Source organism: Melospiza melodia, chromosome 7 (genome assembly GCF_035770615.1).
Source record: "Melospiza melodia melodia isolate bMelMel2 chromosome 7, bMelMel2.pri, whole genome shotgun sequence".
Lineage (NCBI taxonomy): Eukaryota > Metazoa > Chordata > Aves > Passeriformes > Passerellidae > Melospiza > Melospiza melodia.
Window position 1 is genome coordinate 31,679,356 of NC_086200.1, and position 25,712 is coordinate 31,705,067.

The window sequence follows — 25,712 nt, forward strand, 5'->3', positions numbered from 1 at the left end:
GTTTAAAAGAAATGGAATGTTTTGGCTTTTATTTAAGTAGAGGCAGGGTTTTTATTTTGAATATTATAAGTGTTCCAGAAGTAAAAATCTTGACGCAGAAATATTTAATCCATATAAAAATATGAATAAAAAAATATAAAAAATATAAATACCTACTCGCATCGGATGTAATATAGAATATAAATTTATTTATAAATTGACATTGGTAAAGATAAATATATAAGTAAGCAATATACATTAATATACATTATAAATACAAATATGAATATAACAATTGAACATTAGGATAAAATCTATTTAAATATTTTTTAAAAGAAAGGGTTCGGTTTTTTTTATTGTTGTGTTAGAGGCAGGGTTTTTATTTTAAATAGTATGAATGTAGATATTGTTATATATTTCTAAATATTGAGATATACAATCAAGATATAAATATATATATAAACACAAAATATAAATAAATACAAATAATAGGAAGTGATGTAATGAAGAATACAAATAACAGTATACATAAGTATACATTTTAAATGTAAATGTGAATATGAACCTGAAAAATAGAATTTTATAAAATATTTAAGTACAGTTTGGAAGAAAGGGGTTCTTTTTGGCTTTAATGTGGATGGAGGCAAAGGTTTTATTTTAAATAATCCAAGTGTTACCGAAGTAAAAATCGTAACAGAAATGTATACTTACTATGTGAAAATATTTATAAAAATATACAAATAAATTTAAGTTTTAGGGATATATGCAATATGGAATAGAAATGTATTTATAAAAAGAAATGTATAAATGGACAGTGTACATCAATATACGTTGTAAATAGAAATGTGAATATTAATATGAAAAAATATTTTAAAAAATATTTAAATATTTTCTTTAATAATTTTTTTTGTGTTGTGTTTTGTTTTGTTTTGTCTTTTATCCTATTAGATTAGAGGCAGACGGTTTTTTTCCCTCTTCCCGGTTGTTTTGGGGCATTTATTTCAGAGCAGTTTTCGGCGGGGGTCGCCCCTGTTCTTTTTTGCCGCCTTCGCTGCCGCAGCCCCGAGGCGCGCTGCGCCCCCGGCTGGGGCGGGCGGCAGTGCTGCCGCCTTGTGGGCAGAGCGCGGTACTGCAGCCGTGCAGCTAGAGGCGGCCAGCTTGGGAGTGGCGCGTGGGCGATGTCGCGGAGTTTTGTTTGACCTTCTCAGCACGGCGGCGAAAAGGGCGGGGAAGTGGAGGACCGTGTGGGTGTTTAACTGCACTGCCTGCGCGGAATACCGATGTCATGGCGGCCCCGACGGATTTTTCTGTGGCGTTTCATGTGTACCCGAGACATGCTGTGGGCTCAGGGGCTCCGCGGGCGGGCGTATTTTGGCGGGTTTGTGAGAGGCATCTGGGTAAACGCCTCGCTGTGCCGGGGTCCTCTCACGTCCGCTTTCCCGCCCTGAGGGAGCCGAGCCGGGCCGAATAGTTCCGAAGAGCCGAAGAGTCGAGTGTGGCCGGAAAGAGCCGAGTTTCCCCGAAGAGCCGAGTGTGGCCGGAAAGAGCCGAGTTTCCCCGAAGAGCCGAGTGTGGCCGGAAAGAGCCGAGTTTCCCCGAAGAGCCGAGTGTGGCCGGAAAAAGCCGAGTTTCCCCGAAGAGCCGAGTGTGGCCGAAAACAGCCGTGTTTCACCGAAGAGCCGAGTGTGGCCGGAAACAGCCGAGTTGAGCCGAAGAGCCCAGTGCGGCCGAAAACAGCCGAGTTTACACCAAGAGCCGATGATAGCCGACTGGAACCGATAGCCGAGTGTAGCCGACTTGAGCCGCATTTAGACAATGTGCCGAATACGACCGAGTTTAGCCGAAGAGCCGAACTGAAACGAGTTTAGACCAAGAGCCGAACCACGCCGAATTCAGCCGAGTTTCATTAAACAGAACCGAACGACGCCGCAGCGCTCTGCATGCAGTGCGCCTGTGCAGACGGCAGGGATCGCTGTGCCTGCAGAGCGCCGGTGCACAAGGCAGGGGGCGCTGTATAAAGTATAAAATATCAACTATCTATAAAAAGGAATAAAAGCTCTATGTCATGTGCAGCAGTAGAAAATTTCAGGCTCCCAGGGAATAAATCGTTTTCTTTAAATCATTTTCGTTTTGGAGGTTTTTTTACTCCCAGGTAGCCTGAAAGTTACTACTGCTGCTTTTTTATTCTAAAGCTAGAAAGGAAAACCAAGATTAGAAATGCAGGGAAAGAAAGAAAGAAAAAGAAAAAAAGAAAATAAGGAAAGGAAATAAGAAGGAAGGAGAGGAAGGAAGGAGAGGAAGGAGAGGAAGGAAGGAAGGAAGGAAGGAAGGAAGGAAGGAAGGAAGGAAGGAAGGAAGGAAGGAAGGAAGGAAGGAAGGAAGGAAGGAAGGAAGGAAGGAAGGAAGGAAGGAAGGAAGGAAGGAAGGAAGGAAGGAAGGAAGGAAGGAAGGAAGGAAGGAAGGAAGGAAGGAAGGAAGGAAGGAAGGAAGGAAGGAAGGAAGGAAGGAAGGAAGATAAAAAAACCCAAAAACCAGGAGGGCAAGGAGAAACCTAGGGGGAAAAAAAAATAGAAGAAGAAAAGAAAAGAAAAACCAACAAAAAAAAAAAAAAACGAAGATGGGCAAGAAAAATCCCTGAAAACAGACCAGAGGAAAACCCCAAGATGGGCAAGAAAAAAAATCGCAACAAAAAACTAAGATGGCGAAGAAAAAATCCAGAAAAGGAAAACCCAGGAAAAAAAAAAAAAAAAACCTGAAAAAAACCCCCAAGGGGGGCAAGGAAAAACCAGAAAAAACACCAAGATGGGCAAGAAGAAACGAAGAAAAAACCCCAAGAAGTGCCAGAAAAAAAGAGAGGCAGTAAAGGCCACAAAAACTCAAGACAAAAGAAAAAAAAAACCAAGACATGCCAGAAAAAGGTACGAAAATGGTTCTGCCAGGTGCGATCAAGGTGAGCGGGTTCAGTTTCAGGTCCAGGAGATGAACAAGTGTCAGATTAGCTTGGGGCACTGCTGTGCAATGCAGCCGTGACAGGATTTATGTTTAAATATAGTTTAAATAAATTGGGGATTGTTTGGCTTTTATTGGGGTATGGGCTGGAGTTTTCATAAAAAATATAAAACTAGAAATGCAAATATATCATATATATGTCGATATCAATAAATATTTAATACATATAAATATAAGTAAAAGAAATCTATTGTGTCAAAAGAATCTATATGTTATTATATAAAAAGGTATTCTCTCCAATATATATAATATCTATAAATATAACAAACGAAAATTACAAATATAGATGTGAATAGAATTATGACAAACAAAATTATTTTTAAACTTTTAAATGTGTTTTAAAGAAAGGGGTGTCTTTGCTTTTTATTTCGTTAGAGGCAGGGGTTTTATTTTAAATAATATAAGTACTATAGAAATGTAAATCGACATACAGAAATATATAATAAATATATAGAGATATAAAGATATAATACCAAACTATGAATAGAAATAGAAATCTATGCAAGTAACATGAAGAGATGCAATATATAATATAATTTTTATTATAGAGTAATATAAATTCTAAATATAAATGCGAATATAAATATGAAAAATATATGATGGGGGCTCGGAGCAGCCCAGGTGTGAGTGTGAGGATGATGGGGTCTCGGAGCAGCCCAGGTATGAGCTGTGAGGATGATGGGGGCTCGGAGCAGCCCAGGTGTGAGTGTGAGGATGATGAGGGGCCGGCTCCTGCCGGGGCGAGGCTGTTTTAGGGGGAGGCTTTGCCTCAGCTCCCTTTTGCATGGAGCTGCTGAGTGGAGGGGTTTATGGGGCGCTCCCGGCGCTGTCTCATGGAAGGACTGCGGGAGCTTCCCACAGGGTCGGGGGCACCACCTGGATCCGCGCTTGGGTACGTGGAGCATCGCTTAAAGGAGGCGCCGAGGGACGAATCTTTGTGCCGGGGAGCAGCAGCCGAACAGGTGAGCACGTGTGGGTTTGGAGCGGGGACTTTTCTCCTTCCCCTTTCCAATTTCATCTTGCCAGTCCCTCCCCGGTTCCCCAGGAACAAAAATGGAGCTTGCGAGGACAAAAGGGATTAAGGAGAAGGAAGCAGCTCCTCTTCTTTTATTGTCTGCGTTTGACCTGAGGGGATCCCTCTTGACTTGTGGTTTTAAGGGTGTTGATTGCAGGAAAAGCTGCCTTTTCCAGGCTGTTAGGGGTATCCAGGGGGTTCTATTCTAAGGGGAATGGGAAAAGTATTCTTGTGGTATTATGGGTTTGATTTGAAGGCAGCCACCCCATTTGCACCACCCTCGGGTTTAAATGGCGGGGGGCAGCCCTGGTGTCCCTCCTTTTCAAGGGTTTGAATGGAGGTCGAAATCGCCCTTTCCCATCAGTCGAAGGCTTTCATTTGGGGAGCGCCCCTACTTTTCTGCTCTCCTAGGAGGTGAAATTGGAGGGGAGAACACATTTCTTTGCCCTTGTTGAAGTGAGGTGCGCCCCGTCTGCGGTTTCGGGGTTGGCTTGCGGGAAGCCGCAGCTCCGGCAGCGTTTGCAGGGCTGCAATGGGGCTGTACCGCTGCATTGGAGGGCGCTGCCCGTGCCCGCGGCCCGGCCCGGAACGTTCCCACTCGGGAGCGCTGCTGGCACGGCCCGGACAGCTGCCGGGGCGCACGGGGGATTCGGCGCGGCCGGGCCGGCCGAGGGCGGCAGTGGCGGAGCCGCGCCGGTGCGAGCCGTGCGGAGCCGAGTGGAGCCGGGCCGGGCCGGCCAAGGGCGGCAGAGGCGGCGCGGGCGCTGCCGCGCCGGCCCGGGCGGTGCCGGCCGCTCCGTCCACTCCGGGCGCGGGGCTCGGGCGCCGCCGGTAGCCCCGGGCCCGGTGCCGGCCCCGCCGGGCAGGGGCAGCGGGCGGGGCTCCCCGGGGCGGCGCCGGCCCCGCGTGCCGGAGCAGCCGCCACAGGAGCCGCTTTCCTGCCGGGAGCCGCGCTCCGTCCGGGGCCGGCAGCGAGCGCGGGGTTCGGCCGCTCCAAGTTCGGCGGTGCCGTGGCTCGGAGGCGCTTTGGAGGCGTTGATGGCATCGCTGGGTTCGGTTTGCAGCGGCTGTCCGCTAAGGGATACGGTGTTCTTCCTGAGCGGGCACGGTTCTCGGTGCCGGTAGGGATGATAATGGTTTGTTTCGGATTGAGTTTTGTAGTCGGATATATATATTTTTTGCCGGGGTATTATGTTTAGAAGGGCGCGCAATGTTTTTTACGGGTCGTAGCGCGAAGCAGCGGTTCGCATTTTAATTCTGTTGCGGTGGCTTTTATTAGCGTGAGTGTATAGTGTTTGTTTTGGGCGGCTTGGGGTAGCGTCGTGTCGTTCATAGCAGCGGGTTTTTAATCTCGATAATTGCATGTGTGTTTATCGTCTTCCAGGGCTTTTATTTGTTTGGTTTGTTTGATTGTAGTGTATGTTTTATGGTTACGGGTAATTTGGGGGACATTGTTTATGGTTACGTTTGTCTTTAGTCTTTGTGTTTGTTTCTAGGTGGTATTTTTATTTTGATAGCTTGAGGCACTATGGGTTTATTCAGTTGGGAATAAGTTTTTTGTTGCAGATTTCAGTTTATCTGTGTTTTTTGGTATTATTCTTGTTGTTGCTTTCTTTATTTTCTTTTTTTTTTTGTTGTTGTTGTTGTCTTTTAATGTATTTGCGTATTGTTTATCATGGTTTATTTTGGGAACGTGGGTTTTTATATGGTGGGTTTTTAAAGTATTTATTTATTTGAGTAGTCAATTTCTTAGTTTTTAGTGGTTGAGATGTTTTTCCATTTTGTTAATTAGTTCAGGTTTTAAAGTTATTTTTACAGAGGATTGTTTATTCTTTGAGTTAGTGTAGAGGTAGAATTTTGTTGTTTTTTATCTTTTTTAGTAACGTCGTTCAGGGTGAGTGGCACTGTCTTGAGTTTAGTAGATGGGATTGACTTTTTTTTAGTACTTTTTGTAATTTGCTGTGTGTGTTTCTATAGGATTTTCTTTTATTTTGGTTCCATTTTTCTGTCGTGATGAGAATTGTTATTGAAAAGAGTGTTCTTTGTTTTTTTGCTGACACTTGTTTGGCTGTTGGAGGTATCTTGATGTTTTTGGAAGATATTGGTGGGAATTTGATGCTGTTTGTTCTGTCATTTCATTTAGGAATTGGATTTTAAATATGCAATTATGACTCTAACTATATTGAAACAAAAGAAATAGATGTGTAGCAATGGGAATGGGCCAATTTTATTTTTATATATTCGGTCAATTTTTAAAATTTAACATGTAACATGAGTCATTATATGTTACAATAAGTTATTCTAATTTTAATAGAGTATTGTGTATGTTTATAGATATATGAATAGAGAATATAAATGTAAATACAACCCAAACAAAAATACAAATATATAAATGTATTGCAACTATATGCAGATATATAAAAAATTAATAATAAATTGTAAATGTAAAATAACATAAATTGATACAATATATAGTACAAGTAATACTGTGTATATTTTTTTAAAATAATATAGGAAATGGATATAAAATAGATATAAATATGGATGTGATCTATCTATCTATATATATCTATCATTTGTTGTATATTATGATAAATATAAATATAAAAAAAAAAAATAGGTAGTTTAAAATAATGGATGGTTTTGTTTTTTCTTTGCCCAAGCAGGGGTTTTAGTGTAAAAATTACAAATACAAATAATATAAAGGTAGAAATATAAGTATAGAAATATATCATAAACACATTAAAGATTTATATAAAAATTAGAAATATAAGGAAAAATAAGTTGTAGCAGTAGATATGGTAAATAATAAAAAAAAAATTCCCGTATATTTTTGAATAAGGTGCATATTAAATATAGTTATTAATATAATGCATCAATATAAACTATAAATATATGTAAAATATAACTATCTATAAGAAGGAATAAAAGCTCTGTGTCACGTGCAGCAGTAGAAAATTTCAGGCTCCCAGGGAATAAATAGTTTTCTTTAAATCATTTTCGTTTTGCAGATTTTTTTTTTTTACTCTCGGGTAGCCTGAAAGTTTCTACTGCTGCTTTTTTATTCTAAAGGTGGAAAGGTAAACCAAGATTAGAAATACAAGAAAGGGGAAAGGAAAGGGAAGGGAAAGGGAAAAGGAAAAGGAAAAGGGAAGGGAAGTGGTGAAAAACAGAGTGAAAAAAGTAAAAAGAGTTGGAGGGAAAAAGAGAGGGCATCCGGGACGAGCGGTGCTGCCTCAGGTCCTTCCCCGCCGTGGGGCGAAGGAGCCGTTTGATGCCCGGGAGGGAGTGCAGGTCCCGGTGGCTCCCGGGGGACGGAGCGGTGGCTGTCAGCCCGAGACTCCAACTCCCGGCAGGCCGTGCTGCCGGCGCGGCGTGTGACGCAACGGCTATCGCGGCACATGAGTGGCTGTCAGCCCGAGACTCCAACTCCCGGCAGGCCCTGCTGCTGGCGCGGCGTGTGACGCAACGGGCGACGCGGCCCGGCATTTTTCTCTAAATCGGCAGTAAATACAGCTGAGTAAAATTAGCTTGGTTTTCTTCCTTCTTTTGTAACGGAACTGTTTTTATTAAAAATCCTATTTGAATATGTGGAAAAAGTGGGGATGTCCTGTAATATATCGTCGCTTTTCTTGTTTACAGGGTGCTCAGAAAACATGCGTCCCTTAGAGTCCCACGGAAAGGTTCTCAGTGCGATCTCTATCAAGGTATGTATTTACAAATAAGTGATCCCTTTAGATATTTGCCTGTGTACCTTTTCCTGTAATTCAGAGCTTGCGTTCTGTGGGTTTTATGATAAACCTGTAAAACATGTAAAAATGGTTTTGCAAGTCTTAAACCTTGAAGGTAGCAATAAGTGGATTTAGAGCCTGTTCTTGACCAGACAAAGGGAAAAAGTGTGACTTTGATGCTGAACTTGTCATTTTTCATTTGACTTGTCTTGAATGATTTAGGAATAGAGAGAACTAGAAAAAGAGAGAAATAGAATTGATTATTGAGCACTCCTCAACTGCTCACCATGGTTCAGTGTAGAGCCAAAGGGAAGGGTGATGGAACAGAGCTCTGTGCTTTGCAAGGAAATAAATTTAAACCTGACCTCCTCACAGAGTCTCACTAACTTCTTTTGTTTTAAAATACAAAATACGATTAGGAAGTGTTGGAAGTTAGTGTTTTCGGAAAGAAACGGCAGTTCCACAGAACATTCCATTTCACAGAGGCTCTGGGAACGATTCATGTTGTAAGTGCTGTCACTGCAATCAGTTGGTGGTTCAGCCTTGAAACGTGCACTTGGCCTTCTATAAAGCACTGTTTTGTTTGCCTTTCAGTGCTATGAGTCTTGATAAATTGGAGAAGAGCCCAAGAGAAATTTTTCATCCCTTGATATAAAAGGTAGGAAGTGACTTTTTTTGGTTTGGTTCTTTTTCTTTATTATTTTCTGGAAATAAAAGTAATTAAGTATAGGTACTACTGGTTTGTTTCTTCCAGTAGCAGGTGATAACAATAGCAGTAGTACTAGTAAAAATAACAATAGAAATAATAATAACAGTAATGTAATACTACGTAAACTGTCTTTATCCATTGAACTGGCCATTTCAAATCAAAACTTCTAAACACAAATCAAACCATCATCCTTGTAGAATCTTTCACAGCAGCGGGCTAAAGATCCTGGTTTTGTTGACAGGATTTATTGGTTCTGGAAGAACAAGAGGGAAGTACAAGCCTAACTACTTCTAGCTCACAGACCCGTCCAGTGAACCCAGGTTTGTGTTTTGGTGGGCTTGTGATGACTTTGAAATCAATTGCTCATTCCAGTAAAAAAAATTCATGTTTTTTTGAACGTGACAGCAGAAATAACTTTAGGCACCAACTGAATAATAATAGATCACCAGTTTAAGTTAAAAATTCATGCTATACTATCAAAATTTAAAGGTAAATTATTATGTATTAGGTGATGGTATAAAGTGTATGTTCTAATGTGTAATGCAAAGATACATACGTACCTGAAAGTGCTTAGAGGAAACAAATTTTTATGTCTGCTGTTTGATTTTTTACCATACGATATTTGGCTTTATTTCCCAGGGATCGGTGAATTTTAACTTTGGAGTCCACTATGCTAAGGATGCTCAGCTTACAGGTGATGAAATGTTCAGTAATGGTGAGTTTTTCACCTTCTCTTTAATTGCTATGCTGATCTGAATAAGAAAAAAAAACAAAAGCAAGAGAAAAAAAAGGATGGTTTATTATTTTTTATGCTGTTATGTTTGTTTCCTCAGTATTTGCTGCAGCTCTGCTTACCCAAGCTTTGGGTTCCTTCTGTCCCACTGGGAGTTGCCCAGTTTGGTTGCATCTGGTGAAATTCACCCTGAGACCTTACAGAACTAGCTCCAACTACGTGAGAGCCATTTGCAGTTCTCTCCAGACACCTGGAGAATGGGTGACGTTTCTGAGGATCCGGCGAGCGTGCTTCTATCAAAACTCAGTCTGTGAAATTTCTGGGGAAAACCCTTCTGTGTCCTGAAGGGTTCAAACTCTGGTGAGGATCCCGTTATCAGGTGCTCACCTGGATGGTTCCAGCTGCCAAAGGTAACACTTGTACTCTTGCCCTGTAGTTTACATCTATTGTATTTTTGTTATTTTGCAAGATTTTTTGTCTTTGCAAAATACTGTGCATTTCACTCTTTGGAACCTCTCAGATGGTTCTTTGGTGCAGCACCACCCCATGGGACACTTGGCTGCTGTCCTGAAGGGGTTGGTGGCTGGAATTGTGAATCCTGGAGAGTTTATGAGTCTTCTGTCCCCAGGGAGGTATCATGCTTTGTTTACTCTTGTTCTGTTGGTTAGGCGCTGCTTCTCGTTGCAAGTACGAATTTCAAACTGCCCTGTTCTTTTTTTAACTGTTTTCCTGGTTCTCTCCGCCCGGCAGGGAAAGACTCTCGTATCCTTGTCGTCGGGCTCGGTGCTGTCCAAGAAGATACGGGGACTAAAAAAATCATAAGAAGCAAAATATGACTGCAGGGAAAAGAAGCTGGAGAGAACAGAAGGTGATGTTGTTATCCTTACCCTGTATTAGAAACATCCGCTGTGCTTTGATGCTGGCAGCTGCCAGGGGCTTGTTAGCTCTTTGTAGGCAGGTGTAGGTGTTCACTTGTAGGTTTTATCTCTGGACAAGTCAATTCAAACTTTGCTAAGCTGATATTTGCAGATTACTCTCTAGCACAGTCCAGCATGACATTTTTGAATGTTGTAAAAATACCATGTTACTTGGAAATTGCTAATGAAGAGAAGCTTTAGGGGAAAATAAGATTTCAGGGTTGGAAGATGTGAGAAGAATTTTGTGGGGACGTTAGACTGAAGTAAAGCACACTTGAAGCTGGACTGGCACGCTGGCAGGTCCCCTATTAAACAGTAGTGCTGAGATTAGCCTGGGGGTTGCCCATTGTTTCTGTAGAAATCAATGTTTCCTGGTCTTCAGAGGTAAGCTGCTTTGAAAAGCTGGAAGGTGCAGCACGCTGACAATCCCCGTGCTTTGGAATAAAAGTAGATTTCAGAAGGGTCCTAAGCTTTTGTCTTTTCCTAGAAGTCGATGTAATCCTGTCGAGGAGTTTTTAATTCTCTGTTGCCATGTCATCCATCAGAGCCCTGTTGTACTAATCTTATACAAGTACAAAACAAAAAATCAGACCCTGTCCCAAGCACTTAGAGGCCAGAACACGATTTCCTCAGGCTGCCATTTGTGTGCCATCGGTACTCACCACGAATTGAGCCCTCTGGCTCTGACAGAGCCCCTGGATGCTGACGGAAGGGGGCTGGTCACAGACCCTGGAGGTGCCTGTCCCCCAGGGTGGGAGAGGACGAGGCAGTGTGGCCTGCAGGGAGGGTGTCGTCCCCAGAGAGCAGCCGGCGACTCCATGCCTGCCCGGGGCTGCGGGTGCACCCTCGGGGTGGACGCCTGCCCTCAGGTTTCCGTCTGGGCACCCGGGGAGGGAACCAGGTCCATCCGTGTGGCAGCTGCAGGGCCTGCAGGCTCTGGGCCCTGGAGCCGAGTGAGCCTGAGCTGCTGCATGCTTGCTGTGAGCTTTGGGGTGAGCGTGCATCACTGCAGGCCTGGGATGGATTGAAATGCGCTGAGGAAAGCGGAGGGAGGGAGGGAGAGAGGGAGGGAGGGAGGGAGGGAAATGCTCTGTTAACATGTGCCAATTCTTCTGTCAGACTCATCACGGCGGGACAGCGTGAGGACTGAAAGTGTAAGAAGATGTGGAGGGAAAGAGAGAATCTGACAGGAGCAGCGAACGCACGAGTGCACGAATTTTGCTTTTTGCTTGGATGTAAACTCAGGAGTTGAGAGGAATTTGGGAGTGAGAAGGGACATTTCAGAAGGAGAAGAAGAAAAAGAAGTTGTTGCTACAGTCCTGGCAAAATCTTTTGTTCTAGCTAATAAAAGAAGTTAGTTTAAAAAACAAAAAGGAAAAAATGTAGTGTTTTTTTTTTTCCTTCACTATGATATTCATTGGTGGTATATGGTGTGTTGTTTTATTTCTTGGTATTATTAACTCTGTGTAAATTGTTTTTTGAGTGAAGCTGACTTTCTGGATGGGTTGGTTTGTATTTGAGGCAGGATTAATTTCAGTAGGGTTCTTTCATAGATTTCTGATGGGTATTACTGGGATTTTGGTTTTGTTTACTGTATGTATAAACCTAGAGCTTTGGTAGGGCCAGCTGGGCTGCTGGAGTTTTGGGTGTGAATTTATTAGATGGCTTTTGTTAGATGCAGTTTTTAATTTTTGAAATGTTTTTCAATGTAGTGGTTTTAAGGTGGTTTTTAAGAATTCATTGTATTGCTTTATCTTGTTTGTAGTTGGTGTATGATAAGGGATGTGGTGTGAGTTCTTGAACATTATGGTTTTGGTGTTCCTAAGTTCTGATTTCTTTGTGGTTCAATATTTTTTTTTATTTTTATTTTTTGGGACAGGGGCATTTATATGGTGGGTTTTTATAGGCAATATGTTTTTTAATTTAGGTAGTGATATTTTTTAATATTTTAATAGTTTAGGTTTTTTATTTTCATGGTTTTAATTATTTTTTTTAATTTTTTGAAATAACTTTTATAGATTACATGTTATTATTTGTGCATTAACATAAAGGTAGAGCTTTGGGGACTTTTTTTAGTAATGTTTAGGGTCAGTTGTGCAGTTTTGAGTCTAGTGCGTTGGTTTGATTTAATTTTTAATGGGTGTTTGTTTTTATTAGCAGTTGTGTCATTTTCAAGGTGTGTTTGAGTTTTTTGGGGTTTTTGAGATACTGGTTTAGGAGGAAGTTTATGATGAGAATGTGCGGAGGTTTTGGGCTACTTTATAGTGAGATTTAAAATTTATTTACAGTTAGGTTTATTTGAGTTTTTATTAGGGTTCAGTGACGTTGTGGGATGTTTGTTCTGTTAGTAATAGAAATAGGTTTTGTTTTGCTGTGCTGCGATGGGATGGGCGTGTGCTGCGTGCCGGTGCTGACAAAGGTACAGTATTGTTGTGGCTCTGGTGCGTCGGGTTAATGAACTGACATGGTTTAATATAGAGATGAAAATAGAAATAAATATACATTTAAAAATAAATATAACATTAGAGTGGTAAACATAAATATAGATAACAGATACATACATAAAACTATAATATATGGTATATAATTGTAACATGTTATCATATAGATAAATGATAGTCTATTTTATATATATATACACAAAGATATATAAATATAGATTGTAAATATAAAAATATTTAAATAGAGTTAAAGTAAATTGGGGGGTTTTATTCGGGTATAGGCTGGGGTTTTTAAATGATAGCAATAAAATATAAATTCAGATATACAAATATATATAGAAATACAAATATCTATACATATTTAATTTAAACAAATATAAGTAAGAAAATATGTATAATACAGAAAATATATTTCTATGATTATATTAGAAGGTATTCCCTCTAATATAGATAAAATCTATGCATAAAATAAATAAAAATATCCATATAAATATCATTATAATTTTGAAAAATAAATTTACTTCGTAAATTTTAAATCTGGTTCAAATAAAGGGGTGTCCTTGGTTTTTATTTGGTTAGAGGCAGGAGTTTTATTTTAAATAATATAAGCAATATAGAAATGTGGATCTTAAGATAGAAATATATAATAAATATATAAAGAGAAATTGCTAAACTATGAATATAAATTTAAATATAAATATATGTAAGTAATATGAGGAGTTGTGGCATGGAATATAAATAACATTAAATGGCAATATAAATTATAAATGGGAATATAAATATAAAAATATGTAAATATCGTTTAAAAGAAATGGAATGTTTTGGCTTTTATTTAAGTAGAGGCAGGGTTTTTATTTTGAATATTATAAGTGTTCCAGAAGTAAAAATCTTGACGCAGAAATATTTAATCCATATAAAAATATGAATAAAAAAATATAAAAAATATAAATACCTACTCGCATCGGATGTAATATAGAATATAAATTTATTTATAAATTGACATTGGTAAAGATAAATATATAAGTAAGCAATATACATTAATATACATTATAAATACAAATATGAATATAACAATTGAACATTAGGATAAAATCTATTTAAATATTTTTTAAAAGAAAGGGTTCGGTTTTTTTTATTGTTGTGTTAGAGGCAGGGTTTTTATTTTAAATAGTATGAATGTAGATATTGTTATATATTTCTAAATATTGAGATATACAATCAAGATATAAATATATATATAAACACAAAATATAAATAAATACAAATAATAGGAAGTGATGTAATGAAGAATACAAATAACAGTATACATAAGTATACATTTTAAATGTAAATGTGAATATGAACCTGAAAAATAGAATTTTATAAAATATTTAAGTACAGTTTGGAAGAAAGGGGTTCTTTTTGGCTTTAATGTGGATGGAGGCAAAGGTTTTATTTTAAATAATCCAAGTGTTACCGAAGTAAAAATCGTAACAGAAATGTATACTTACTATGTGAAAATATTTATAAAAATATACAAATAAATTTAAGTTTTAGGGATATATGCAATATGGAATAGAAATGTATTTATAAAAAGAAATGTATAAATGGACAGTGTACATCAATATACGTTGTAAATAGAAATGTGAATATTAATATGAAAAAATATTTTAAAAAATATTTAAATATTTTCTTTAATAATTTTTTTTGTGTTGTGTTTTGTTTTGTTTTGTCTTTTATCCTATTAGATTAGAGGCAGACGGTTTTTTTCCCTCTTCCCGGTTGTTTTGGGGCATTTATTTCAGAGCAGTTTTCGGCGGGGGTCGCCCCTGTTCTTTTTTGCCGCCTTCGCTGCCGCAGCCCCGAGGCGCGCTGCGCCCCCGGCTGGGGCGGGCGGCAGTGCTGCCGCCTTGTGGGCAGAGCGCGGTACTGCAGCCGTGCAGCTAGAGGCGGCCAGCTTGGGAGTGGCGCGTGGGCGATGTCGCGGAGTTTTGTTTGACCTTCTCAGCACGGCGGCGAAAAGGGCGGGGAAGTGGAGGACCGTGTGGGTGTTTAACTGCACTGCCTGCGCGGAATACCGATGTCATGGCGGCCCCGACGGATTTTTCTGTGGCGTTTCATGTGTACCCGAGACATGCTGTGGGCTCAGGGGCTCCGCGGGCGGGCGTATTTTGGCGGGTTTGTGAGAGGCATCTGGGTAAACGCCTCGCTGTGCCGGGGTCCTCTCACGTCCGCTTTCCCGCCCTGAGGGAGCCGAGCCGGGCCGAATAGTTCCGAAGAGCCGAAGAGTCGAGTGTGGCCGGAAAGAGCCGAGTTTCCCCGAAGAGCCGAGTGTGGCCGGAAAGAGCCGAGTTTCCCCGAAGAGCCGAGTGTGGCCGGAAAGAGCCGAGTTTCCCCGAAGAGCCGAGTGTGGCCGGAAAGAGCCGAGTTTCCCCGAAGAGCCGAGTGTGGCCGGAAAAAGCCGAGTTTCCCCGAAGAGCCGAGTGTGGCCGAAAACAGCCGTGTTTCACCGAAGAGCCGAGTGTGGCCGGAAACAGCCGAGTTGAGCCGAAGAGCCCAGTGCGGCCGAAAACAGCCGAGTTTACACCAAGAGCCGATGATAGCCGACTGGAACCGATAGCCGAGTGTAGCCGACTTGAGCCGCATTTAGACAATGTGCCGAATACGACCGAGTTTAGCCGAAGAGCCGAACTGAAACGAGTTTAGACCAAGAGCCGAACCACGCCGAATTCAGCCGAGTTTCATTAAACAGAACCGAACGACGCCGCAGCGCTCTGCATGCAGTGCGCCTGTGCAGACGGCAGGGATCGCTGTGCCTGCAGAGCGCCGGTGCACAAGGCAGGGGGCGCTGTATAAAGTATAAAATATCAACTATCTATAAAAAGGAATAAAAGCTCTATGTCATGTGCAGCAGTAGAAAATTTCAGGCTCCCAGGGAATAAATCGTTTTCTTTAAATCATTTTCGTTTTGGAGGTTTTTTTACTCCCAGGTAGCCTGAAAGTTACTACTGCTGCTTTTTTATTCTAAAGCTAGAAAGGAAAACCAAGATTAGAAATGCAGGGAAAGAAAGAAAGAAAAAGAAAAAAAGAAAATAAGGAAAGGAAATAAGAAGGAAGGAGAGGAAGGAAGGAGAGGAAGGAGAGGAAGGAAGGAAGGAAGGAAGGAAGGAAGGAAGGAAGGAAGGAAGGAAGGAAGGAAGGAAGGAAGGAAGGAAGGAAGGAAGGAAGGAAGGAAGGAAGGAAGGAAGGAAGGAAGATAAAAAAACCCAAAAACCAGGAGGGCAAGGAGAAACCTAGGGGGAAAAAAAAATAGAAGAAGAAAAGAAAAGAAAAACCAACAAAAAAAAAAAAAAAAACGAAGATGGGCAAGAAAAATCCCTGAAAACAGACCAGAGGAAAACCCCAAGATGGGCAAGAAAAAAAATCGCAACAAAAAACTAAGATGGCGAAGAAAAAATCCAGAAAAGGAAAACCCAGGAAAAAAAAAAAAAAAAAACCTGAAAAAAACCCCCAAGGGGGGCAAGGAAAAACCAGAAAAAACACCAAGATGGGCAAGAAGAAACGAAGAAAAAACCCCAAGAAGTGCCAGAAAAAAAGAGAGGCAGTAAAGGCCACAAAAACTCAAGACAAAAGAAAAAAAAAACCAAGACATGCCAGAAAAAGGTACGAAAATGGTTCTGCCAGGTGCGATCAAGGTGAGCGGGTTCAGTTTCAGGTCCAGGAGATGAACAAGTGTCAGATTAGCTTGGGGCACTGCTGTGCAATGCAGCCGTGACAGGATTTATGTTTAAATATAGTTTAAATAAATTGGGGATTGTTTGGCTTTTATTGGGGTATGGGCTGGAGTTTTCATAAAAAATATAAAACTAGAAATGCAAATATATCATATATATGTCGATATCAATAAATATTTAATACATATAAATATAAGTAAAAGAAATCTATTGTGTCAAAAGAATCTATATGTTATTATATAAAAAGGTATTCTCTCCAATATATATAATATCTATAAATATAACAAACGAAAATTACAAATATAGATGTGAATAGAATTATGACAAACAAAATTATTTTTAAACTTTTAAATGTGTTTTAAAGAAAGGGGTGTCTTTGCTTTTTATTTCGTTAGAGGCAGGGGTTTTATTTTAAATAATATAAGTACTATAGAAATGTAAATCGACATACAGAAATATATAATAAATATATAGAGATATAAAGATATAATACCAAACTATGAATAGAAATAGAAATCTATGCAAGTAACATGAAGAGATGCAATATATAATATAATTTTTATTATAGAGTAATATAAATTCTAAATATAAATGCGAATATAAATATGAAAAATATATGATGGGGGCTCGGAGCAGCCCAGGTGTGAGTGTGAGGATGATGGGGTCTCGGAGCAGCCCAGGTATGAGCTGTGAGGATGATGGGGGCTCGGAGCAGCCCAGGTGTGAGTGTGAGGATGATGAGGGGCCGGCTCCTGCCGGGGCGAGGCTGTTTTAGGGGGAGGCTTTGCCTCAGCTCCCTTTTGCATGGAGCTGCTGAGTGGAGGGGTTTATGGGGCGCTCCCGGCGCTGTCTCATGGAAGGACTGCGGGAGCTTCCCACAGGGTCGGGGGCACCACCTGGATCCGCGCTTGGGTACGTGGAGCATCGCTTAAAGGAGGCGCCGAGGGACGAATCTTTGTGCCGGGGAGCAGCAGCCGAACAGGTGAGCACGTGTGGGTTTGGAGCGGGGACTTTTCTCCTTCCCCTTTCCAATTTCATCTTGCCAGTCCCTCCCCGGTTCCCCAGGAACAAAAATGGAGCTTGCGAGGACAAAAGGGATTAAGGAGAAGGAAGCAGCTCCTCTTCTCTTATTGTCTGCATTTGACCTGAGGGGATCCCTCTTGACTTGTGGTTTTAAGGGTGTTGATTGCAGGAAAAGCTGCCTTTTCCAGGCTGTTCGGGGTATCCCGGGGGTGACAGGGAATCCCTGCGTTCTATTCTAAGGGGAATGGGAAAAGTATTCTTGTGGCATTATGGGTTTGATTTGAAGGCAGCCACCCCATTTGCACCACCCTCGGGTTTAAATGGCGGGGGCAGCCCTGGTGTCCCTCCTTTTCAAGGGTTTGAATGGAGGTCGAAATCGCCCTTTCCCATCAGTCGAAGGCTTTCATTTGGGGAGCGCCCCTACTTTTCTGCTCTCCTAGGGGGTGAAATTTTAGGGGAGAACACATTTCTTTGCCCTTGTTGAAGTGAGGTGCGCTCCGTCTGCGGTTTCGGGGCTGGCTTGCGGGAAGCCGCAGCTCCGGCAGCGTTTGCAGGGCTGCAATGGGGCTGTGCCGCTGCATTGGAGGGCGCTGCCCGTGCCCGCGGCCCGGCCCGGAACGTTCCCGCTCGGGAGCGCTGCTGGCACGGCCCGGACAGCTGCCGGGGCGCACGGGGGATTCGGCGCGGCCGGGCCGGCCGAGGGCGGCAGTGGCGGAGCCGCGCCGGTGCGAGCCGAGCGGAGCCGGGCCGGGCCGGCCAAGGGCGGCAGAGGCGGCGCGGGCGCTGCTGCGCCGGCCCGGGCGGTGCCGGCCGCTCCGTCCGCTCCGGGCGCGGGGCTCGGGCGCCGCCGGTAGCCCCGCGCCCGGTGCCGGCCCCGCCGGGCAGGGGCAGCGGGCGGGGCTCCCCGGGACGGCGCCGGCCCCGCGTGCCGGAGCAGCCGCCGCAGGAGCCGCTTTCCTGCCGGGAGCCGCGCTCCGTCCGGGGCCGGCAGCGAGCGCGGGGTTCGGCCGCTCCAAGTTCGGCGGTGCCGTGGCTCGGAGGCGCTTTGGAGGCGTTGATGGCATCGCTGGGTTCGGTTTGCAGCGGGTGTCCGCTAAGGGATACGGTGTTCTTCCTGAGTGGGCACGGTTCTCGGTGCCGGTAGGGATGATAATGGTTTGTTTTGGATTGAGTTTTGTAGTCGGATATATATTTTTTTGCCGGGGTATTATGTTTAGAAGGGCGCGCAATGTTTTTTACGGGTCGTAGCGCGAAGCAGCGGTTCGCATTTTAATTCTGTTGCGGTGGCTTTTATTAGCGTGAGTGTGTAGTGTTTGTTTTGGGGGGCTTGGGGAAGCGTCCTGTCCTTCATAGCAGCGGGTTTTTAATCTCGATAATTGCATGTGTGTTTATCGTCTTCCAGGGCTTTTATTTGTTTGGTTTGTTTGATTGTAGTGTATGTTTTATGGTTACGGGTAATTTGGGGGACATTGTTTATGGTTACGTTTGTCTTTAGTCTTTGTGTTTGTTTCTAGGTGGTATTTTTATTTTGATAGCTTGAGGCACTATGGGTTTATTCAGTTGGGAATAAGTTTTTTGTTGCAGATTTCAGTTTATTTGGTTTTTGGTATTATTCTTGTTGTTGCTTTCTTTATTTTCTTTTTTTTTTTTGTTGTTGTTGTTGTCTTTTAATGTATTTGCGTATTGTTTATCAGGGTTTTTTTTGGGTATTTATATGGTGGGTTTTTAAAGTATTTATTTATTTGGGTAGTTAATTTCTTAGTTTTTAGTGGTTGAGATGTTTTTCCATTTTGTTAATTAGTTCAGGTTTTAAAGTTATTTTTACAGAGGATTGTTTATTCCTTGAGTTAGTGTAGAGGTAGAATTTTGTTGTTTTTTATTTTTTTTTTAGTAACGTCGTTCAGGGTGAGTGGCACTGTCTTGAGTTTAGTAGATTGGTTTGACTTTTTTTTAGTACTTTTTGTAATTTGCTGTGTGTGTTTCTATAGGATTTTCTTTTATTTTGGTTCCATTTTTCTGTCGTGATGAGAATTGTTATTGAAAAGAGTGTTCTTTGTTTTTTCGCTGACACTTGTTTGGCTGTTGGAGGTATCTTGATGTTTTTGGAAGATATTGGTGGGAATTTGATGCTGTTTGTTCTGTCATTTCATTTAGGAATTGGATTTTAAATATACAATTATGACTCTAACTGTATTGAAACAAAAGAAATAGATGTGTAGCAATGGGAATGAGCCAATTTTATTTTTATATATTCGGTCAATTTCTAAAATTTAACATGTAACATGAGTCATTATATGTTACAATAAGTTATTCTAATTTTAATAGAGTATTGTGTATGTTTATAGATATATGAATAGAGAATATAAATGTAAATACAACCCAAACAAAAATACAAATATATAAATGTATTGCAACTATATGCAGATATATAAAAAATTAATAATAAATTGTAAATATAAAATAACATAAATTGATACAATATATAATACAAGTGATACTGCATATATTTTATGAAAAATATTATAGGAAATGGATATAAAATAGATATAAATACGGATGTGATATATCTATCTATCTATCTCTATCTATCATTTGTTGTATATTATGATAAATACAAATATAAAAAAACATTTAGGTAGTTTAAAATAATGGATGGTTTTGTTTTTTCTTTGCCAAAGCAGGGGTTTTCGTGTAAAAATTACAAATACAAATAATATAAAGGTAGAAATATGAGTATAGAAATATATCATAAACACGTTAAAGATTTATATAAAAATTAGAAATATAAGGAAAAATAAGTTGTAGCAGTAGATATGGTAAATAATTTAAAAAATATTTCCCGTATATTTTTTGAATAAGGTGCATATTATATATAGTTATTAATATAATACATCAATATAAACGATAAATATATATAAAATGTCAACTATCTATAAGAAGGAATAAAAGCTCTGTGTCACGTGCAGCAGTAGAAAATTTCAGGCTCCCAGGGAATAAATAGTTTTCTTTAAATCATTTTCGTTTTGGATTTTTTTTTTTACTCCCGGGTAGCCTGAAAGTTTCTACTGCTGCTTTTTTATTCTAAAGGTGGAAAGGAAAACCAAGATCAGAAATACAAGAAAGGGGAAGGGGAAGGGAAGGAAGGGAAGCAGGAGAGGAAGAGGGAAGGGAAGTGGTGAAAAACAGGGTGAAAAAAGTAAAAAGAGTTGGAGGGAAAAAGAGAGGGCATCCGGGAAGAGCGGTGCTGCCTCAGGTCCTTCCCCGCCCTGGGGCGAAGGAGCCGTTTGATGCCCGGGAGGGAGTGCAGGTCCCGGTGGCTCCCGGGGGACGGAGCGGTGGCTGTCAGCCCGAGACTCCAACTCCCGGCAGGCCGTGCTGCCGGCGCGGCGTGTGACGCAACGGCTATCGCGGCACATGAGTGGCTGTCAGCCCGAGACTCCAACTCCCGGCAGGCCCTGCTGCTGGCGCGGCGTGTGACGCAACGGGCGACGCGGCCCGGCATTTTTCTCTAAATCGGCAGTAAATACAGCTGAGTAAAATTAGCTTGGTTTTCTTCCTTCTTTTGTAACTGAACTGTTTTTATTAAAAATCCTATTTGAATATGTAGAAAAAGTGGGGATGTCCTGTAATATATCGTAGCTTTTCTTGTTTACAGGGTACTGAGAAAATACGTCTCCCTTAGAGTACCGCGGAAAGGTTCTCAGTGCGCTCTCTATCAAGGTATGTATTTACAAATAAGTGATCCCTTTAGATATTTGCCTGTGTACCTTTTCCTGTAATTCAGAGCTTGCGTTCTGTGGGTTTTATGATAAACCTGTAAAACATGTAAAAATGGTTTTGCAAGTCTTAAACCTTGAAGGCAGCAATAAGTGGATTTAGAGCCTGTTCTTGACCAGACAAAGGGAAAAAGTGTGACTTTGATGCTGAACTTGTCATTTTTCATTTGACTTGTCTTGAATGATTTAGGAATAGAGAGAACTAGAAAAAGAGAGAAATAGAATTGGTTCTTGAGCACTCCTCAACTGCTCACCATGATCCAGTGTAGAGCCAAAGGGAAGGGTGATGGAACAGAGCTCTGAGCTTTGGAAGGAAATAAATTTAAACCTGACCTCCTCACAGAGTCTCACTAACTTCTTTTGTTTTAAAATACAAAATACGATTAGGAAGTGTTGGAAGTTAGTGTTTTGGGAAAGAAACAGAACATTCCATTTCACAGAGGCTCTGGGAACGATTCATGTTGTAAGTGCTGTCACTGCAATCAGTTAGTGGTTCAGCCTTGAAACGTGCACTTGGCCTTCTATAAAGCACTGTTTTGTTTGCCTTTCAGTGCTATGAGTCTTGATAAATTGGAGAAGAGCCCAAGAGAAATTTTTCATCCCTTGATATAAAAGGTAGGAAGTGACTTTTTTTGGTTTGGTTCTTTTTCTTTATTATTTTCTGGAAATAAAAGTAATTAAGTATAGGTACTACTGGTTTGTTTCTTCCAGTAGCAGGTGATAACAATAGCAGTAGTACTAGTAAAAATAATAATAGAAATAATAATAATAGTAATGTAATACTACGTAAACTGTCTTTATCCATTGAACTGGCCATTTCAAATCAAAACTTCTAAACACAAATCAAACCATCATCCTTGTAGAATCTTTCACAGCAGCGGGCTAAAGATCCTGGTTTTGTTGACAGGATTTATTGGTTCTGGAAGAACAAGAGGGAAGTACAAGCCTAACTACTTCTAGCTCACAGGCCCGTCCAGTGAACCCAGGTTTGTGTTTTGGTGGGCTTGTGATGACTTTGAAATCAATTGCTCATTCCAGTAAAAAAAACTCATGTTTTTTTGAACGTGACAGCAGAAATAACTTTAGGCACCAACTGAATAATAATAGATCACCAGTTTAAGTTAAAAATTCATGCTATACTATCAAAATTTAAAGGTAAATTATTATGTATTAGGTGATGGTATAAAGTGTATGTTCTAATGTGTAATGCAAAGATACATACGTACCTGAAAGTCCTTAGCGGAAACAAATTTTTATGTCTGCTGTTTGATTGTTTACCATACGATATTTGGTTTCATTTCCCAGGGACCGGTGAATTTTAACTTTGGAGTCCCCTATGCTAAGGATGCTCAGCTTACAGGTGATGAAATGTTCAGTAATGGTGAGTTTTTCACCTTCTCTTTAATTGCTATGCTGATCTGAATAAGAAAAAAAAACAAAAGCAAGAGGAAAAAAAAAGGATGGTTTATTATTTTTTACGCTGTTATGTTTGTTTCCTCAGTATTTGCTGCAGCTCTGCTTACCCAAGCTTTGGGTTCCTTCTGTCCCACTGGGAGTTGCCCAGTTTGGTTGCATCTGGTGAAATTCACCCTGAGACCTTACAGAACTAGCTCCAACTACGTGAGAGCCATTTGCAGTTCTCTCCAGACACCTGGAGAATGGGTGACGTTTCTGAGGATCCGGCGAGCGTGCTTCTATCAAAACTCAGTCTGTGAAATTCCTGGGGAAAACCCTTCTGTGTCCTGAAGGGTTCAAACTCTGGTGAGGATCCAGTTATCAGGGGCTCACCTGGATGGTTCCAGCTGCCAAAGGTAACACTTGTACTCTTGCCCTGTAGTTTACATCTATTGTATTTTTGTTATTTTGCAACATTTTTTGTCTTTGCAAAATATTGTGCATTTCACTCTTTGGAACCTCTCAGATGGTTCTTTGGTGCAGCACCACCCCAGGGGACACTTGGCTGCTGTCCTGAAGGGTTTGGTCGCTAGAATTGTGAATCCTGGAGAGTTTGTGAGTCTTCTGTCCCCAGGGAGGTGTCGTGCTTTGTTTACTTTTGTTCTGTTGGTTAGGCGCTGCTTCTCGTTGCAAGTATGAATTTCAAACTGCCCTGTTCTTATTTTAACTGTTTTCCTGGTTCTCTCTGTCCGGCAGGGAAAGACTCTCGTATCCTTGTCGTCGGGCTCGGTGCTGTCCAAGAAGATACAGAGACTAAAAAAATCATAAGAAGCAAAATATGACTGCAGGGAAAAGAAGCTGGAGAGAACAGAAGGTGATGTTGTTATCCTTACCCTGTATTAGAAACATCCGCTGTGCTTTGATGCTGGCAGCTGCCAGGGGCTTGTTAGCTCTTTGTAGGCAGGTGTAGGTATTCACTTGTAGGTTTTTTCTCTGGACAAGGCAATTCAAACTTTGCTAAGCTTATATTTGCAGATTGCTCTCTAGCACAGTCCAGCATGACATTTTTGAATGTTGTAAAAATACCATGTTACTTGGAAATTGCTAATGAAGAGAAGCTTTAGGGGAAAATAAGATTTCAGGGTTGGAAGATGTGAGAAGAATTTTGTGGGGACGTTAGACTGAAGTAAAGCACACTTGAAGCTGGACTGGCACGCTGGCAGGTCCCATATTAAACAGTAGTGCTGAGATTAGCCTGGGGGTTGCCCATTGTTTCTGTAGAAATCAATGTTTCCTGGTCTTGAGAGGGAAGCTGCTTTGAAAAGCTGGAAGGTGCAGCATGCTGACAATCCCCGTGCTTTGGATTAAAAATAGATTTCAGAAGGGTCCTAAGCTTTTGTCTTTTCCTTGAAGTTGATGTAATCCTATCGAGGAGTTTTTAGTTCTGTGTTGCCATGTCATCCATCAGAGCCCTGTTGTACTAATCTTCATACAAGTACAAAACAAAAAATCAGACCCTGTCCCAAGCACTTAGAGGCCAGAACACGATTTCCTCGGGCTGCCATTTGTGTGCCATCGGTACTCACCACGAATTGAGCCCTCTGGCTCTGACAGAGCCCCTGGATGCTGACGGAAGGGGGCTGGTCACAGACCCTGGAGGTGCCTGTCCCCCAGGGAGGGAGAGGCCGAGGCAGTGTGGCCTGCAGGGAGGGTGTCGTCCCCAGAGAGCAGCCGGTGACTCCATCCCTGCCCGGGGCTGCGGGTGCACCCTCGGGGTGGACGCCTGCCCTCAGGTTTCCGTCTGGGCACCCGGGGAGGGAACCAGGTCCATCCGTGTGGCAGCTGCAGGGCCTGCAGGCTCTGGGCCCTGGAGCCGAGTGAGCCTGAGCTGCTGCATGCTTGCTGTGAGCTTTGGGGTGAGCGTGCATCACTGCAGGCCTGGGATGGATTGAAATGCGCTGAGGAAAGCAGAGGGAGGGAGGGAGGGAGGGAAATGCTCTGTTAACATGTGCCAATTCTTCTGTCAGACTCATCACGGCGGGACAGCGTGAGGACTGAAAGTGTAAGAAGATGTGGAGGGAAACAGAGAATCTGACAGGAGCAGCGAACGCACGAGTGCAGGAATTTTGCTTTTTGCTTGGATGTAAACTCAGGAGTTGAGAGGAATTTGGGAGTGAGAAGGGACATTTCAGAAGGAGAAGAAGAAAAAGAGGTTGTTGTTGTTGTTACAGTCCTGGCAAAATCTTTTGTTCTAGCTAATAAAAGAAGTTAGTTTAAAAAACAAAAAGGAAAAAATGTAGTGTTTTTTTTTTCCTTCACTATGATATTCATTGGTGGTATATGGTGTGTTGTTTTATTTCTTGGTATTATTAACTCTGTGTAAATTGTTTTTTGAGTGAAGCTGACTTTCTGGATGGGTTGGTTTGTATTTGAGGCAGGATTAATTTCAGTAGGGTTCTTTCATAGATTTCTGATGGGTATTACTGGGATTTTGGTTTTGTTTACTGTATGTATAAACCTAGAGCTTTGGTAGGGCCAGCTGGGCTGCTGGAGTTTTGGGTGTGAATTTATTAGATGGCTTTTGTTAGATGCAGTTTTTAATTTTTGAAATGTTTTTCAATGTAGTGGTTTTAAGGTGGTTTTTAAGAATTCATTGTATTGCTTTATCTTGTTTGTAGTTGGTGTATGATAAGGGATGTGGTGTGAGTTCTTGAACATTATGGTTTTGGTGTTCCTAAGTTCTGATTTCTTTGTGGTTCAATATTTTTTTTTATTTTTATTTTTTGGGACAGGGGCATTTATATGGTGGGTTTTTATAGGCAATATGTTTTTTAATTTAGGTAGTGATATTTTTTAATATTTTAATAGTTTAGGTTTTTTATTTTCATGGTTTTAATTATTTTTTTTAATTTTTTGAAATAACTTTTATAGATTACATGTTATTATTTGTGCATTAACATAAAGGTAGAGCTTTGGGGACTTTTTTTAGTAATGTTTAGGGTCAGTTGTGCAGTTTTGAGTCTAGTGCGTTGGTTTGATTTAATTTTTAATGGGTGTTTGTTTTTATTAGCAGTTGTGTCATTTTCAAGGTGTGTTTGAGTTTTTTGGGGTTTTTGAGATACTGGTTTAGGAGGAAGTTTATGATGAGCATGTGCGGAGGTTTTGGGCTACTTTATAGTGGGATCTAAAATTTATTTACAGTTAGGTTTATTTGAGTTTTTATTAGGGTTCAGTGACGTTGTGGGATATTTGTTCCGTTAGTAACAGAAAT

General features: G+C 41.2%; 2 long non-coding RNA genes across 8 annotated transcripts; both read left to right on the forward strand.

The window, feature by feature from the left end:
• Positions 1-4,970: 4,970 nt before the first annotated feature.
• On the forward strand, positions 4,971-25,712 carry LOC134420861 (uncharacterized). 4 transcript variants are annotated; one of them, XR_010028454.1, is made up of 8 exons: positions 4,971-5,124; positions 20,926-20,990; positions 21,598-21,661; positions 21,954-22,032; positions 22,352-22,427; positions 22,548-22,807; positions 23,198-23,315; positions 24,469-25,711. It is a non-coding gene; the product is annotated as an uncharacterized LOC134420861 (long non-coding RNA). The 4 variants fall into 4 exon arrangements; XR_010028453.1 differs by lacking the exon at positions 4,971-5,124 and adding an exon at positions 18,299-18,410 and having other exon boundaries at positions 22,548-22,857; positions 24,469-25,712; XR_010028452.1 differs by lacking the exon at positions 4,971-5,124 and adding an exon at positions 18,300-18,410.
• LOC134420862 (uncharacterized) lies at positions 7,300-11,491 on the forward strand. 4 transcript variants are annotated; one of them, XR_010028456.1, is made up of 8 exons: positions 7,300-7,710; positions 8,154-8,240; positions 8,329-8,392; positions 8,685-8,763; positions 9,083-9,158; positions 9,277-9,586; positions 9,927-10,044; positions 11,213-11,491. It is a non-coding gene; the product is annotated as an uncharacterized LOC134420862 (long non-coding RNA). The 4 variants fall into 4 exon arrangements; XR_010028459.1 differs by having other exon boundaries at positions 7,302-7,710; positions 9,277-9,536; positions 11,213-11,490; XR_010028458.1 differs by lacking the exon at positions 8,154-8,240 and having other exon boundaries at positions 7,307-7,710; positions 11,213-11,489.